The 17,000-nt window shown below is 35.3% G+C and overlaps 1 long non-coding RNA gene across 1 annotated transcript in view; it reads right to left on the bottom strand.

Moving 5' to 3' along the window:
- Positions 1 to 3,138: 3,138 nt before the first annotated feature.
- The window catches only part of LOC127942486 (uncharacterized), a 29,158-nt gene continuing 15,296 nt past the window's right edge, over positions 3,139 to 17,000 (bottom strand). The window contains exons 2-3 of the long non-coding RNA XR_008149331.1: positions 4,381 to 4,427; positions 3,139 to 3,564 (exon numbers count right to left, since the gene is read on the bottom strand). This is a non-coding gene — a long non-coding RNA (uncharacterized LOC127942486). The remainder of the gene's footprint in view (positions 3,565 to 4,380; positions 4,428 to 17,000) is intronic.

Genomic DNA, 17,000 nt, shown 5'->3' with positions numbered 1-17,000 from the left:
AACAGCTCTTGCTATTGATTAAGGTACAATGTTAATTAAAATCACATTTAGCTTTTAACTAGCACGTGTTGTTTGTCCCTGGCATGTTTGTTTGCTAGTCTTGTTTAGGGCTTCCATTAAGGCTACTTTCCACCACAGACCTAACAACTTCCTTGAATGCGGAACGCTTTAGTGTTAGTGCATTAGAAGCACAAAACCCTTTTGTTTTTGGTTGCTGTCGTTGTTGTTACAACAAGAACTGTTAAATAAATAAGAATGTAATATAAAATTAACCTTCTATAAAAAGTAACTAAAACAATATATATATATATATATATATATATTGTTTTAGTTACTTTTATTATTATTATTATTATTATTATTATTATTATTATTATTATCATAATCATACCCATCAGTCACAAGTCATTAAACTTGGAAGCCATAGAAAGAACATCTTTTACTTTCAATATACAACATACATTATAATACAATAATTAAAAAAAATGAATGCCCTTTATTCATTAAATGCATTATATCAACATAAGGCTTATTACATCTCAAGTCTAATTTCAGCTAAAACCTGAAAACCAAAGAAAGAAAATATCGATATTTTTAGTGAATACACAATATCACATATATTTTATTAAATAGTAATGCGCCACATTTGCTAATAATAATGCTGTAAATGAGTCCTACCTGTCCCAACATTCCCTATACCTTTTCTTAAAAAAGAAAAAAGAAATACAGTTTATCAAGGTAAAATCTACCTATAGTTCCCAACGAAAGTTTTGTTAAGTCTAAAACATGTTGAAGATTAGTAAACAAAAATTTTGTATATATATATATATATATATATATATATATATATATATATATATATATATATATATATAAGGTTGCATAATTTCCAACCTTCATCAAATGCAAATCTTTTCACTAATCAACTTTTTTCAGGCTCTATTCTGTACCATATCTGTGCAAAATTTCACAAATTCTAAGAGACAAACTAGAAAAAGAGGATCTGTTCCTCATTGCTTCAAGAAGTCCCTTACTAACATCAAATATCTGTAGTGTTATGATATGATGCCCTGATGGGTCTGAAAAGCTCTCTCTCTCTCTCTCACACACACACACACTCACTCACTCACTCAAATTAATTAGGTCATAGATGTCTTGCACCGAGAGCCACATGACCAGACCACTGAAGACATTACAGAGGTGACTATCAAACAGAGCTCAGCAGTAAGGAGCTGCCAGCAGAGAAAAAGAGAGCGCGAGCAAGAATCATTTTTCCCACTTCTAAGTGTGGATGAAACAGTCAGTGCCTCCAGCATAGCCCTCGGTGACCCGTTCCAAACATCCACATTCCACTCAGGTAATTTCCTGCTCTGTGTGAGTGAATGTGTGTGGAAAGAAAGGCAAAGAAACAAAAGGGGAGAGCGAGATAGAAGGAGAGTCACAAAGAGAAGACGACAGAGACATGGAGAGAGAAAGTCAGGCATAAAGACAAAGATCTAAGAAAAGCCTGGTGTTGAAATGTTCCCCCTTTGGCAAAGTGACAAGCCTGTAATCAATATCGCAGCATTACAGAGGCTGACCCCAGGAGGACTGTGTGTAGTTCTGAGAGGAACCTGACAGTGATGAGAGGAGATATTAGCTCTGATGTCACGCGAACATGAAATTATAAATTCCTTATTGCGCTCGCTTCAGCGGAGCTCAAGCTGACAGACAGGTTCCATGCTGCTCTCACTCACAGCTTCACAATGGAATGGCACTACACTCAATAGAATGGGATGGTTTGCACTCCCGCTATGTGCTGGCAGCTCTTGGCGGAGCTCTTTAGACTCGTAGCTCGGATGAGGACTCTATAGTGTAGCTAGCATCAGAGCAACGCCACTCTCAAAGTATTACAATAGTTCATCTTAAAATTCTGGCAGCGTTTACTCAGCCTTATGTCATTCCAAACAAACCTGACTCTCTTTCTTCCAAGAACAGGATCAGCCTGATTTTTGAACAAATCATTCAGGTTTTGTAAATTGAATTTACTAATGACTCGCAAGAGATAAAGAATGATTCGTTTACTAATCAGAAAGGACTTCTCTCACGAAAGTGCCAAGGAGAGCAAGAGTGGATGTGAAAGCAAAAAAAAAAATAAAAAAAATATGTAATTATTATTATTATTTTTTTTTTTACATTTACTAGAGCCATGTACCATAGTAGTTACAATTTTTTTTTTTTTTATGAATTAAAATAAATGTTGAAAAAACACAATGACAAAAAGCACATAAAATTACAAAAAGGTAAACACTAATGCAAAATATTTAAAAGTACTATATAATAGTATATACTGTAAATAATACTAAAATAACACTAGTGATGTCTGATATGTCATCAAATCATTTCTTTGAATCAGTCCATCATTTAGAGTATAAACAGATTACTTAAAAAATGTAAGAAAAAAGAATGCATACATTTTAACAACACATGACCAGTATAACTTGTTTTTTGAGTTTGGGTGTTTTCAAATACTTCTGGGAGCACTTTTGACAATGACTCTTTATTGAAAATTGGACTTTAGAACACTGAAGAATAAATGTCAGAACTTGTGCCCTCTTCAGCTCCATTCTAGTTGATCTGTGCAGCATACTGTAAATACAGCAGTTTTCATTCATTCTATAATGCTTCTAGATGGCTTATTCCCCGTTTGGCATTCAGTTTCTGATGAGATTTCCACCATATTTCTTCATAGGCACATGATACACTTACTAGTCTTCAATAGATATGCTGATAAAACACATACTTTTGTTCTCCTGTTAGTAAATGTGTGAGGATAATAGGAGGATGGTCAAAAAGTATGAGAGAGATCGCTGATTCAGCTATATGAATAATGCATATATCATTATCAGTGGAGCTGATTCAAGAGCTTAGTGCATTTTACTCATTCACCAGATTCAAGGCCAGTTATCAAAGCCTCTCTCTCTCTTTCTCTCTCTCTCTCTGTGTGTGTGTTAAAGAAGAAGACCAACAAAGACTTCAGCTGATAATTAAATGATTGTGAGGCACTAACAGCACTAACACACAGACCGTTAACTCTTAAAAGTGATGTTATGGTGTACTAAGTGATCAGTTATCATCTACAATAATTCATTCGTAGACTCAGTTTGCCTTTGCTTTATCTTTAGCTAACCACAGTCATGCCCATACTGTCAGAATAACTAAACATTCAATCTGAATAAGCAAAGAAGAACAGAGCAGGGATAGTTGTTATGCTTAACATCAATATTATATTAATACACTACTGTTTAAAAGTGAATGTTTCACAAACATACTGTTTTAAACATTGATAATAAGAAGAAATATTTCTAAAACACCAAATTAGCATACCGGTATTAGAATGATTTCTGATGGATCATGTGACACTGAAAACTCAAAGTAATGGCTTCTGAAAAATCAGCTTTGGCCTCAAATAAGGAATCCATTACTCTTTTAAATACATCAAAAAAATGAAAACTTATTTCAAACTGTAATAGAATTAAAAACGCAGCAATTCCAAGAGGGTCCTCGTACTGTGGTGCTCAGGCCCTAAAAAAAGAAAAGAAAGAAAAATAAGTTAAATGATAATTAACAAAAATTAGAATGAAGTATTATTATCATCAGGAGAGAGAGAGAGTGAGAGAGAGATATATACTTATATATATACACACACATAACAAAATTCTCTGATATTATTAGTATTAGATAATGGGATTTTCATAGCCAGCATTCCTTTAGGTTTTATTGAATGCATATGTGAAAGACTGAATATGTAAAACGAGAAATATTGAATGCTTTGAATAAAAGTGTCTGCAAACTGCATAAATGTAAAATGTAAATGTACAAATAATCCTGCTCCTCTCTATGCTTCAAATAAGTTATACTTGCAAATAGAGATTGGTGAAAGTCACAGTCCACAGAGACGAACGCATTTTAGGCTTAGACCAAAGACATACATGAATAAGAAAAGCAAACATGTCCACTCATATTTTTTTTTTGTACATGCAGATGAACTAAACCATCTCTAACATACACATTGTAATATCAAGGCCACAAATTGCACATTCAGGATTGCTGGAGAGCAAGCATAATAGTTCGGCCATTGAAACCTATATTGCTCAAAGCCTTTGGCCATTACGGCCCTGTAATGTACATCCATTTATGTGCCATTATGGATATTTCCATAGACCTAGCACAAGATATTAACACCTTCATACAATTTCATACTGAATCTTCCCTAGAATATGAAGAGCTTCTATTTGAGGTGCACAGTGATGCATGACTTTTGAAGGACACACTCTGTAAGAATCACTACAGTGTTCTAGCAATGCTCCTGTAAATTACATTGTATTGATAGGTACATACCTACTTATAACTCTGACCTCCTGCCTTTGATGGATGCATGCTTGGATCTGAAAAGCAAAGAAAGAAACGTTCAACCCAGTAAAAAAAAAATAAAAAAAAAATAATAATAAATACAGTATCTACACAATTACAGTAACATTCAATCAAGGCCACACTCATTCAAGTACTCTTCACCATGTCTTTGATAGGATTTTAATAGCAGAGTAGTGTGTCATTGAACAAAATTGTGTCATTCAAAATCATTGGATAAAATAATAATAAAAACTTAAAATATACAAAACGTGTATTTTCAGCATAAATATGATCACACAACAACACATAAAATATACTGCATGTACAATAGATGCACAAAATGTTGTCAATTACTACATTAGTTGACAACACTAGGTAAATTATAAACATTTATGCAGATGAGCGTACGCATTAGTCTTACACAAAAAGCTCTACAAAGACTTTTTAAAGGCACTAGAAAGGTCCTCTCTACAAAAGCAGGCAGTCAGTTCTCACAATGACACAAAAACACTCAAAATTCAGCATACACTGTCATCATCTTCACCGATTCCCAGTTTTGACAGAAGCACAAGGAGAAGGAAGATGAAGAATGGGATGAAGAAGAGCAGGATGAAAAAGAATAGCGCAGTTATCATTAAAGCGGAAGCAGACAGACTCAAGACAAGCTGGGATGTAAAAAGACAATGAGAATGAGTAGAATGGACAGATGGAGTCTTTTAAAACATCTGAGCTCATGTATTGTTTAGCACATTCAATTTATAATGCACATTTTTGTGGACTTCAGGGAATAGGAGAAAAAGTTGGGTGAAAACATCTCAACAGTTAAAAGCAACCAAGATTTGCTAATAGATTTCATCAATTGACTGCAACCTAGGGTCAAAACAGGTTATATAATAGGAGGAAACATTAACACGTGTGTGTGTGTGTGTGTGTGTGCGTGTGTGAGACAAGTGTTTGTCGATAATGTTCCAGTCACTTCTCCCAATAATTTTGTAATTTATCTACTATCTGTATCATTAAAATATGATTCAAGTAATTGAATTAACATATTAAATAATTCAATAATAATTGCGAACTTGACCTGTATACATTGGTAGCAAAGAATTGAAAGCTTTTAAGAAGAGAAGTAAAGTGGAAGAAAGCGTTCACTGTGGATCTCTTTTGCTTCTGTAGTGTTCCTTAATCAAGATGGAACGTTCTAGACCTTCAGTACGCTTGCCTAGGGGATGCCAGCAGCCATTTCTCAATTAGTGACACAAAAGAGAGCAACAGAGAAGGAGGACAGGGTCCGTAGAGGGACAAGAAGGCACCTGGAAGTTTAATAGGATTAGATGAGGAGACAGCATGACACAAGTCCCCAAATGATCAAACGCTAGGCTTCACAGAGTTGGAAAAGTGAGAGCTACAGATTCAGAAATCGAGGTCAGGCTCTCTGATAGCAGGGATGGAGATGCGAGAGTGCTTACATTTGAGGTGATGTCTGAGATGTCTGGTTAGAGGAAACTTCTGTAGCGGAGCTGAAAGGTAGAGTGTATTCAATCCCAATGGTGACACAAGTAGACTATTAATTAACATCTCATTGAGCCCTGGTTGTTATGGGTAACAAATTCATGCAGTTTATATGTACAGTAGGAAAGACTGCAACTATCATTGCTCTTTTTGTGTAACATAATGTATCTTTTAACCTGACACCAACTCCAACACAGTGTTCACACACAGTCAACACTGCAAATGGAAAACTGCACCTTCCTATGTAAACTGATCAGATATTTATCTTATAATTCAGTATTCACTGCTAAAATTTCCTAAATGTTATCTACGAATTAAAAAAAGGAAGAAAAGGCCCAGTTTTTTAATGGCAAATTTACAATTAATAGAATATGAATGATAACATGACTAGAAGGTGATATAGTGAGTAGCGCCTCTAATTGGTCAAATCAAACACCACGATTGTGGAGTAACCCGTAGAATCGGCTGCTGTGCCTTTATTGCCAAATTGCATTTAATTTCCTTTTTTCAGGATTATTTTAAATGTGTAGTACAAAAAATAAAGCATACTTTAAAGAAAGTTACTGCTGCCTTTCCGCATGCTAAAAGCTTTTTTAAAAGGTTTTGAGCTCTGAAAGTTACCGCTTATCTGTACAATAAACTTTTATTTCAAAAGTGATTGCTATTGATATGAAACTAGGCTACTGTTGAATAGATGAATTACTAGTCTTACTCTTGAAAATTGCATAGAGACAACATGTGAAGTTGTTTCAGACATAAGTACAAAAAAAGTAAGAAAGAAAGTTAGAATTCTGAAAGATGGATTTATAGTATTGAACCTTTCATCTTTTCACATGCTGGAACATGCATTGTGCACACTGACAAGAACTGCATTCACTTACAATGCAAAATAACATAAGCACTCATGTACGTCCACTCTATTTTTATATTTTGATTGTATTTCTCTCACCTCTAGATTTGCATTTATTCCTAAATAAGTGGGAGAAGCAAAATTATGATAACCACCCACTTGCAGCACTAAAAATATATACAGTGACATCACAAATGCTGTGAAACCCAAAAGATGTACAACTCAAATTGGAATAAACGTGACATGTATATACATAGAAAATAAGTGGCACTTGCAGATAAATGACTTCAAATTCTCCTAATATTCCCAACAAATCTGTTAGAATTACCATGAGGCCATCCTTAAAAACATTTTGGTTTGCAGTAATAGTAATTATTTTAAAAAGGGTCGGTAAGTCGGTTTATTTATTTATTTTTTCAAGTTTCAATGTAAAAAAAAAAGAAAAATTTGGTGATGGTGATGACGTAGATATGAATTTAAACAAATTAGCTTATCGTGACATCACTGACTGGGTCTTCAACCCGTGCCTTCGGGCGCATAATTGCAAACCTCATTTTGATGCAGGCTATATAGACCACAAACATGCAATCTACAAATGAGATTTATTTTGCTTTCTTGGGTTGTCCCTTTTGTGAAAAAATCCTGTTTGATTTGAGGGACAAGTGTTCATTGAATCGATTTTAAAATGAGACTGTCTGAATACCGGCAGAATTCACATTTCTGTTGTAAAAACAGAAACACTGGGCAGAATTATTATTTGCTGTTATGCGTGTGTCCGAAGCTGCAGTTGCTGTGTGACGCGTGTTCCAAAAAATAAAAAAAATAAAAACCCAGACGCGCTCCGAGAGAAGAAAATCAATTTCCTATTTTCGTTTTCGAAACTTGTGTTGGTTGGTCCAATCGATTCGTGCAAAAGATTTTGGAACACAAAGTGACAGTCGACACAGTCACGGTTTTAGACTAGACAAGAGAAGGGATGGGAAAAGATTCCGGGCACAATTTTTCCAGAACTTCGTGCCAAGTTAAAGCGATGTCAAGCTGTTTTAATTAATTTTTTAGATGTATTATGGTGCCCGAAACTGTGACGTCGAGGGTTTTTCTTTTAATTAAGGAAGATAGCCTTCGTTTGTATGTAGGCCTAAGGAATTTAAATATTTACAATACTTAAACATAATTAATATTATTGTATTGCTTCTGTATTAGTTGTTTGAAGAGTAAAAGAAACAAATTGGTCGGTCTGAACGCAAATTTACAATCGGCAAGTCGCACGAGCTAAAAGCAAAAAAAAAAATTTTTAAAAAAATTGAGTCGGTCCTAAATTGACAGGGTCGGTCGGGTTACGGCAAACAAGAATATTTTTAAGGATGGCCTGAACAGGGCACTGAGTACCAGCAGCACACAGAGGCTTCGTTCCAAACCTGCCTACAGCAGTTTTCTAGCCATCACAGGTGGATTCCCGATGTGGAGGCTGCTCTGAAACAGTTTTGTTTTAGGCCAGATTCTAAGCCAGTATCATACTTATCCAATGTGGATAAAGCAGTGCCTGAATGCATTGCTGGTCGACAAACCCTAATCCCATAGTGAGCTGTATAGTTGCACTCTTGATGCGAAAACTACTCCAAAATAGTTGTTAAATTAAAGGTTGCCTTATAAGAAACCTTGATTTGTCACAGCTGTGCAAGTAATCCAAGAATCCAATTCTGGATGGATGGCTAACAACCAACAGAGTATAGGGAAACACACATTTTTATTTATATTTTAGTAGTGGAAATTAACAGTAACTAAATAGCTTTACATTGAGTGACCAGCTTTTTTTCTACTTCTTCTGATCAGATTTTTACACACTACCATTCAAGATTCCTATTTTATGTTCACCAATCCTGCATTAACAAAGTAATAAAAAATAAAACAACAAAAACAAAGAAACATAGTCTTGAGTGTCCTTCAGAAATCATTCTAATATGCTGATTTGTTGCTCAAGAAACATTTATCAATGATGAACATAGTTAACATAGATGAGCTACTTAATATTTATGTCAAATGCCTTTACTGTCACTCTTTTAAACAGTCACTGTACCTTATATAAATGGCCTGCCTCAAGGGTGGCCATCTTAACTGCACCTCCATTCACCCAACCACAATCATTGTGTACACACACACACAGAGAGAGAGAGAGAGAGAGAGAGAGAGAGAGAGAGACTCGTATAAAAGATATTTCCATTCTAATCTCCCTTGGAAGCCCACAGGAGCTGCAGTTGGAAGGATTTTCCTTGGCTCTCTTTCAGGATTCATGCATTTATGTGATTTATGGATATTACTTAGAATACAAGCAATATCACAACTATTGCAGCAGAGAACAAATATTGGTCAGTGCCATGGTGTTAAGTTTTGTTTCTTAATCTGTATTGATCCCAAAAAATCCAGCCCTTCAGATTTAATAAACAGCTCTGAATATTCTCGAACCCCTTTCACACTATATGTTGGTCCCGGAAATTTTCGGGACATTGCCGGATTGCCTTGTGTGAATGCAAGCACAATCCGGGATTGATTGATTGATTTTGAAGGCAGATCACACGACGGAGAAATATGTGCAAACTCTAAAGAAGCAGAGATCAGATAGTTCCTCACTATTTGTGATGAAGCTGAGATCGTTTGCCAGTTTAAGTGAAAGTTAATGTGCCTAGCTTTATCGACGTTATCGTACATAACACGTCACATCCCAATGTCAAGTGTCATTATGGGACCTTTACGGGTTGTGTGTGAACGCACGCACTGAATCCGGAAAATCACTGGCAGATTTAGAGAACGATTTTGAAATAAATAAAAGATATTTTACAGCTCTACATGGCCAAATTGATCCATTCCAAAATTTGCTCCCTGTTAAACATTTATCTCTGCTATTTCATTTAACTCTGCCATTCTTAACCAGTATTGTTTTATAGCAGCCTATGATTTTATTGATGCTTATGTAAATTACCAGTGGGGTTTGTGGGGTCTAGCCACACCAAATAAATGCCCAACCCTCTGATGGATGGCCAAACGATAGGATACATATATCCTAAATATTACATACTTGTTGTTAATATTGTAATATTACTCAGTACTTAACTGAATAATTACACTGTAACAAAGACATCCTAAAATAAAGTGTAACCTAATATTGTTTATAAAATAATATGGGCCATACTCATATTAATGGACAATAAATGCATGCAAAACTAAGCATACTGAAGGCAAAGTCTAGTAAGAATTCATACTATAAAAGGAATTTTATTGTAGTAGTATATTCTGATATGTTTTCCTCACAGTGTGGCATAGCAGTACTGTAATGTTGGTTTTTGGGTTTAGGTTTCTTGTCTTTTATTTATAAATGTTTTCATGTCATGGATCCTGTCATTGTCATGTGATTCCCTGTTCCCTCCTGTGTTCTTGCCATGTGCTCCCTTAGTCAATGTGTGATGTTGTGGTTGGTTGTTTTAGTCATGTGTTGTGGCACCAGTTTAATCAATTACAAATGTGTGCAAAAGGGAGTAAAAAAAAAATATTTGTAGCTTGTGATACCAACATTAGCCTCTAAGGGAATCTATCTAAAACTGAATTTTAACGCTGAAATGTGCAAAATCTGCCAATGGACAAAGACAAAATACATGTATATTCAAGATATATTTTATACAAGTTATAATAATGTATGCGACCCTTGACAGATCTTTTACAGAAACGTGCTGTGATGGTAGTACACTGATACTTTGACACATACTATGATTATGTGCCACAGTATTTAAATTGTACTCCAAGGTACCTTGAAGAAGTGTGTACTTCAAACAATAACCGGGTATATGTTTGGATATGGTGCAGAGATTCATGTGAATTAATCTTACTTTTACCATGAGACCAAAGCCACAGTACTTTAAATTCAAAAAGACTCGGAACAGAAGTCTCTTGAATCTTAAGCAGTGTATCACACAGCGGTGGAAGTACATGCACTTAAATGCAGTCTTCGCTATTGATTCACACCTCTCCTATTGTCTTCACTGTGACATTAGCCTCACCTCTGAAAGAGCTACTGTAACTGTCTCTGAGAAGAAAAGAAAAATCACGTGGGGTAGTCAGACAGAGAAAGGTCAGATGGAGAGAAAACATGATGACATAGGGGGAGGTAGAAGGGTGGAAGGAAAGTACTTCACTTCTAGACGGATTTGTGCGCAGATCAGAAGCTGAGCCAGAGGAGATCTGTGTAAAATTATGCTAATCCGTCTATATAATATGCAGCGAGCTGCTACAAAACTTTTTTTTTTTTTTTTTTTTTTTTTTTCAAAGAGGAGGAGAGGATTTATCTCACAAAAAGGGGTGGGTTACACAGGTACTTAGATATAAAGTCACAGAATGAAATGGAGATGTAGGATGTCTTGTGAAAGATTGAGGCTTGTTTGACATCTTTGACATCCGAGTGTGACGCTTTTCTGAAAGCAGCAAAGTGAAGTCTACGAACAATCTGATGTCTTGCGATGAACTGGCTGTCGAATCAGTTGAACAAGCCATCCGAGTGCACACACACAGCGGGGAACACACACACACCCGGAGCAGTGGGCAGCCATTTATGCTGCGGCGCCCGGGGAGCAGTTCGGGGTTCGGTGCCTTGCTCAAGGGCACACAAGTCATGGTATTGCCGGCCAGAGACTCGAACCAACAATCCCAGGGGTTAGGAGTCAAACTCTCCAACCACTAGGCCACGACTTCCCATAAATAATAATAATAATAATAATTATGTCCAGTCCAGTCATATACGCATAGGATTCATATGTATTTCAGCTTAATGTGGCCAATTTCTGTGCTATCTCTCTCTAGCCATTATCAAACATTGAAAAAAGAGACACTCCTAACATTTTTCTCAACACAGTTACTATATTTATCTGCATTAATTTCACAGTATCATTAACTGTTGACAGAGAAAAACCTTCTTGATGACTAATTTGTATATATGTCAAATCCAGATGAGGCATTTAACTAAAGGAATTTAGAGCATTTATGGTGGAATTTCATCACTGAAGCTCAGGCGTGAATTCACACCTACTGTTAAAGCAAACTGTCATTTTTACATTAATGATAGGACCATATTTTTACATTAATGAGTGGTTTTACTACTCCCAAAACTGTCACAACTTGAATTAGCACACACACACACACACACATTATATATATATTAGTGGTGGGCCGTTATCGGCGTTAATGTGCTACGTTAACGGGAGACTCTTATTGGGCGATAAAAAAAAAATATCGACGTTAATCTATTCTCAAAGTTGGGTTGAGAGCTGGGTCTATAGTAAGCAAGCTATGATGACTTTCACCTTGATATTTTATATAACCGACCATCGCTATCTCAGGGCCAGCCTAAAAAGATGCTCAGGACAGTTGACGGGCCACTGCTGTGCATCGCCACAAAAGCTTATCTTTTCACATGTTTTTAAGCCTTACTGCTTGTCGATTTTAACATTAAAGTATCCAAAGACAAGACGCGGAAAAGCTGAACAGCGTAGCTGGTTACTCGCGCTGTGTTCGGTGCGGAGAGAGCGAGAGAGCAGCAAATCACGGACAGTTCTCCTCGAAGTCCCTCCTGCACCTGAACGAACAAATACAAATCTCAGTTTGAACAAACAAAAAGATGTGAAAGAGCCCAATTCAGTACTCGCGGTGTTCTTGTGTTCAGGGCTCACACAGAGAAAGGCGTCTCAAAACACTTGAACATCGAATTTGCTTATTTTTGCTCTTGTGCCGAACAAATACATACAAAATATGTCAAAATATCCACCTTGGAAATTATGCTTGAAAAAACTGTCAGTTATTTCTTAAGTGCAAGTAAACAGTTGAGGGAAAAATGGGATGTGTATTATATTGGATGCGTTCATCGTCTCTTAAAGTGACCGCGCCTAGTTTAGCTACTGGCTGCTGTAATGTAATGTACCTTGTAGTTTTAACAGTTAAACCAAAAATGATTCAGACACCAGATATAATTTTTGAATATACAGCATAACTGTAATAATGTGAGAAATGTTGAAGGTGTCTGAATAAATGTAGGTTTGATTGTATATTTCTTTTTTACATTGAAGACTATCCAGTACAATTTTATATTTAAATATTTGGTTTCTATACCTTGACACTTACTAACTTGAAAAAAACTTAGTTAGCACACATAAATAAAAAGAAACGAACATACACATTAAACAATTTCAAACAGGGCCCACTGGTACAACTTTCACCGGGTCCCCGCTGACCCCAGCTACGGCCCTGCTCACCCCTGTTTCACACGTTCTCCGTCTGCAGTGCGTATGCAGTCGGTGTGCGTTACGTATGTGGTGCAGCACGGACTTGATGTGCTTTCACACAGGACGCGTTTGCAGTCCGCCCCTTCTCTAATGCACCACCTAGCTTGATATACCCCTTGTCAAAGACTTATTGTTTGTCAATTTTATTTGGGTAACACACATATTCTGAATGCCTTCAGCAGAATTCGAATGAGCCATTTTAATCTAGATTAATCTAGATTAATTTCAAGATCACTATATATTCATGCCATCTCATAATATGTAAAACATTGTATTTTTATGGGCAATATCTGGATATCACAGCTGCTAAATTTTGTTGTTGTTGTCCATAAATTTAACAGGATAAGTTTTTTTTTTTTTTTCAGTAGGTCTGAAAGAGTGTAGACATAAACATTTACTCAATAACATACATAAGAAAGTTAAAACAGATCTACTGAAGAGCTCTGCAAAAAATAAGAATTACAACACTAATTCGCTTAAAGTTTTAAGACATTATCCCTGCTTTCAGACAAACAAGTACAGAGTAAATCTTCTGAAGTATGTTTTCAAGCCTTAAACGATTATTAAAATGGAATCCATTGAAATAACATAATCTTACATCCTAGTCATCCTATATCACTCCTCTGAAATCCTTATCCAGAGTAAACTTTTTGTTTTCCCCAATGCAGGCTGTTCAACACTTTGCCTGAGTTATATAATATTGCAGCCAGTGTTATTAATAAAACAATACACTAATACAGCCCCGCTTTATTACCAGCAAGTGTTGTTATGGTGCTGCAGTGACCTCAATTAAATTTAAAGGCCATTTTACTGGCTTAGGTTTTCTCCAGTGGTTTAATCTCTCTAGAATTGAATAACCCAAAGGCAGTGTGACTTTTAAGATCACTGTCCCTCTCAAAATGAAAGAATTCATTTTATGAAATAAATCACTTTAGTAATATGTACATTATTACATTTGCATTTATATAGTGGATTTAGCATACACTTCTGAAAGCATTCAAGAACTGCTGTAATATAGCAGTAATATAGTTTGAACAATAGCACAGATATAATTAATGTTAAAACAACCCTTTTTAAAGACAGAATTCAAATTATCCTATTTGGGAGATTTAATGTCTAATGCCGAAATGAAAAATAAAAAAATGGGATTAGGGCTGAAAGCAAGAAACCAATGAACTCACAACAACAGATCATAAAAAAAGATTATATAAAAAAAATTAAGAGCTCAACCAACCAACCAGACTCCAGCATTAATGACATCACAATGGGATCATTCTAATACTCTTCTTCAGATCCTTAACACGATTTATTATGACTTAAGCAAGCATCAATATGAACATGTTTTCATATTAATACATTGCACAATGGAATCTACATCAAATAAAACAGTATGCACAAACAATGGTATTAAACTGATTAAAGCAATGTGATAGCACCGTGGACTGAGTTTCATCAGACCACTAACACTACTCACCCAATGCCACACTGAAATGGAATAAGCACTTAAATTAAAACCATGTATCATACAAACAATAGCTTAAGAGGAAATGTACATAATAATAATAATAATAATAATAATAATAATAATAATAATAATAATAATAATAATAATAATAATAATAATACAAATAAAAATAAAAGATCAGATGCTGGTCAAAACAAATGTTTTCATGATAAAGCAACTAATCCTTCTCTAAAATAAACACATATCAATTACTAGAGTTAATAAACGATCTGTTCTGTATTTAGGAGTATTAGCTGCTCATAACATGGAACTCCAAATTCACTAAAGAGCAGATCCATCTCTACTGTACTTTCTGTCATTGGGTCTCTGGGTATAGCATTACTGTACATAACCTGCTCATCAATATGAATGGTATTATGCTTTGTTAAGAGTCTTACTAGTTAAAAAATAAATAAATAAATAAAAAAAAAAAAATAAAAAAAACCTTTTTATATGCAAAGTTATTATGGAACAAAAGCTTTGTTACATGGCTATTTAAAATACTAAAAATAACAATTTATTTACATGATTTAATTTTATTATTTGACAGACTGGGAAAATAAAGTGCCTGGAATAGCTCTGCAACGTGACAAATACGAGGACAAAGGAAAGAGGTGCCTGTCAACTGAATGAGAGTTGCATTATACGTCTCCAGTGTAGGCAGCTTCATTGGACAAAACTAGAGCACATTATTATCAATCTACGTTTGTGTCTTGCCTTGAGTTGTTGTTTTGAACACTTTATGTGGACATTTTCCTGCTTCCAACCCCTTTAGCTGTTCTTTGCTCAAGACCAGCAAGTTTAAGGGGCCCCAAAACACCTTTTGTTCGGAAAAAACATGCAAAATAGGATGAGATTGAATGCCAGTGTCAAAAGAAAGTAGATCCTTCGTCAAATTCTTGACCACAAACAATTCACAACAATTGTTAATGTGCAAGAGTGTTAAATGTCCAGATATTTCAGTTAAAGAACATTGTTATTATTATTATTTATTAATAGTGTACATTACATTTTGTACAATTTATTTTATTATGCACTATACAGTATATAATAAGCAATTATACATATTTTACATTCACTTCATCTGTTGCTTGGTATACTACTAACTGATTAATGGATACCTGATTTCTCAGGGAGAACCCGATTTCTCATGACACCAGCATTGAGTTAGTGGAAAAGGGCAAGCGTTGTTGTTGTTTACCCAAAGCTCATATGAAAAATTCACATATTAATTTAAAAATGAAGGAAATGCTGAAGTTTGAGTAAGAAATTTCAAATACAGTAGTGGAAAGCAGTCTACATAATAACAGCAGTATATCACAGCTAGAAGAACGTGCAACACATCAGCTGTCAATCAAAGCCCTTGTGTCATAAATTTAAGTCCATCATTCTAATGAACAAGGTTTATGAATCTCCTCTGTGGTTGACTAATGTTGACATACAGGAAGAAAAGCAATCAAATGGTGTCCTAAAAACACACTATTTCCATCGAGCACATAACCTTTTCCAATTATCCATCTCCTGTGCATGTTCCGCTCGGTTCTGTGGAGGCGTCCAAGATGCACGGTCGCCACCCCCCATCTCACGTCGCAGAGGGACATGCCGTATTTACCCAGGGACTGATTGAGTTAATATTGAAATGTAATTTAGCGGGAGCCAAGACCTGGGAGCACGTCTAACATGAGGCCCATTTAAACTAATGAAAGAGGAGGAAGGTTCCCTGCAGGAGGGGGACATGATTCAAGGCGACACTGCTGACAGTCAGCAAACAGACTATAGGGGTAATGATGATTAATCTTCACAAGTTAAAGTTGATCTGAAATAAATAAAAAGTGTCAGAGGGTAAGAGAAGATAAGATAATTAGGGAGGGGTGAAGACATCCACAGCAGGGTGAAACGGGCCCTTCTGGACTAAAAAAAAAAAAAAAAAAAAAAATATATATATATATATATATATATATATATATATATATATATATATATATATATATATATATATATACATATATGATTTCACCAGTGCAAATTGTCACTCAAAGTGAATCATTCCACACTGCAACACATCTTTTTCAGGGCTAAAGAGATAGTTTCCCCAAAAATGAAAATTCTGTCATCAAGTTGTTTCAAGCACGTATGAGTTTCTTTCTTCTGCTGAACACAAAATAATGTGGGTACCAAACACAATTTCTTCTTCCATATTGTGGAAGTCAGTGGCTACCAGCAACAATTTGGTAGAACAATTTTAAATTTTAGAAAAAAGTAGTTGATCTTCTTTTAGTTGTTTCACAGCTGAATCAAATTTATTTCAGGATGAATTTCGCAACATCTGTTACTGAAAGAATATAATCAACAATGAACTGACTTGAATTATAGCTGAATTGTTTCAGAATTGATTAACTTTAAAAATTTATTTAACTGAACTGAA

This window comes from Carassius gibelio, chromosome A1 (genome assembly GCF_023724105.1).
Source record: "Carassius gibelio isolate Cgi1373 ecotype wild population from Czech Republic chromosome A1, carGib1.2-hapl.c, whole genome shotgun sequence".
NCBI classification, from domain to species: domain Eukaryota; kingdom Metazoa; phylum Chordata; class Actinopteri; order Cypriniformes; family Cyprinidae; genus Carassius; species Carassius gibelio.
The sequence above is the reverse complement of the archived record's forward strand: the minus strand, read 5'-3'. Positions and strand labels throughout refer to the sequence as shown.